The sequence below is a fragment of the Quercus robur genome, chromosome 7 (genome assembly GCF_932294415.1).
Source record: "Quercus robur chromosome 7, dhQueRobu3.1, whole genome shotgun sequence".
Taxonomy (NCBI): domain Eukaryota; kingdom Viridiplantae; phylum Streptophyta; class Magnoliopsida; order Fagales; family Fagaceae; genus Quercus; species Quercus robur.
This window is the reverse complement of record NC_065540.1, coordinates 4831173-4833011: the sequence shown is the minus strand read 5'-3', so window position 1 is coordinate 4833011 and position 1839 is coordinate 4831173. Positions and strand designations below refer to the sequence as shown.

Genomic DNA, 1839 nt, shown 5'->3' with positions numbered 1-1839 from the left:
CTATTAATGCCCCTTAAACTATTCGGTGTCGAATCGAAAGTTTGTAAAGTTGTAGCCACCAACCTGTCAAGCTTCAGGTAAGATAACATCTTAACCCTTTTCTGCATGCAAGTGGGTGGGTTTCAACTCAATTGATAAAATTACCAACACGTGCATAAAACCACGTAAAATGATAAAAGGGTTTTACTAATGTGTGCCGGGCACACATTAATTTCTATTTTCAGGAAAAAAAAATTTCGAGAATTGAAAAAGTAATGACAGTTTTTTCAATTATCGAAAAAATGTTTCTAAAAATAGAAAACGTAATGTGTGCCCTAAGGGCACACATTAACCGTACCTATGATAAAATACTTGTGATTTTGCATAGCCTCTCTCTCTCTCTCTCATCCTCCTTGCTTTCTGTATTAACTATATAGAAGCAAAAAAAATTATGCAAATAGTCATCCTTCAACCATTTTTACATCTGTCATGATACAAATCCAATTTTTTGTACCTTGGCAATGAGGAGCCTAATAAGCACAGAACAAAGGCGATTGATAACGACTCCATAAATATTGGGAAAGAAGAATTCAAATAAATGAATAATAAAGATATATAACATCCATACCTAGGTTCCCAACCTAGCACCTCTGCCATTCCAACAACCGAAAAAAGAAATGGAGGTCCAAACTTTGCTGCTTGAATTGCAAGTTCTCAATGACCAATGTGAAGGGCATCAAACTTTCCCAATGCTACTATTCCTCCGAGATGATAATTTTAGATTCAATACTAAAAAACCATACGAAATGAAAGTATGATAGGTTTTCTGCTTAGAAATAATAAATAGATGGTAAATATAGCTAGGATGAAAGAAACCTACCACTGGGGACAAACGAAAAAAAAAAGAGAGAAGCAAATCAGATTCTACACCAAAATATGATATATGAAGCAATGCGTATATTCCCACATTAGAATTAGAATTTAGATCCTTTTTTATTGCAACCACCAAATCATCTCAAGGAACTTTCGGGTAAAGTTACAAAATCATAATTATTTCTTTCCTAAACTTCTAATGAGAAAGTAGAGTATAAAAGTAAATAAAAATTGTCAGCAAGTTAATACAGTAAGTTATTAGTAGCACTGTTGAAGGTAGATTTAGAGGATTTTTACTTTTAGTGCCTCTCAATTCACCATTTAAAAAATAAACAATCAGAAAGCAAAGGAATTTGTACAATTAAGAGCGAAAAGCATAAATATTAATAGTTGTCCTTGAATGTGTGCGTACCTTAGTTCATTAGTGATTGAACAGAGAAGAGGTCGAGACGTTGAACGCTGATGTGGTTGATAGAAAACGGCCCCATGTGGCCAAAGGTTAACGGCAGTTTCCGATGGCAAACGGCATCGTGGGCATTGCCGTGAAATTAGAGATAAAGATTTTTTTTTTTTTTTTAAATGACAAAATAAATTTGTAGTATAGATTGAATTTTGAAAACCAACAGAGAAATGGTTTTATTTTGTAGGCAATATTGTACGTGGAACTTAAATAGTAGAGTAGTATAGATAATTTGCTAAATTTAAGGATATGGATGGGAAGTTATAGTAATAGATTTTGGGAGCTAATGAGTGCCTTTAGGGTACTGATTAAGAATCTAATTAAAGAAAATTTTTATGGAAAAAGGAAAAAAAAACAATTAATATTTTGATAGTTTTTTTCATTTCCCATAAAAGTGATATCAAAACTTTTTTTAACTGGATTTTTAAGACACTCGTTAGCATAACCCATAAATTTTTAATAAGAGTGTTTTTTGCTTTCCAAAAAAAATAATAATAATAGGAGTGTTTTTTTTTTTCCTTTAAATT

General features: G+C 32.0%; 1 long non-coding RNA gene across 1 annotated transcript; it reads right to left on the bottom strand.

The window, feature by feature from the left end:
- Positions 1–332: 332 nt before the first annotated feature.
- Positions 333–1461, bottom strand: LOC126690791 (uncharacterized). The gene is made up of 3 exons (XR_007644740.1): positions 1265–1461; positions 608–768; positions 333–408 (listed from the first exon to the last, which is right to left on the bottom strand). It is a non-coding gene; the product is annotated as an uncharacterized LOC126690791 (long non-coding RNA).
- Positions 1462–1839: the final 378 nt, after the last annotated feature.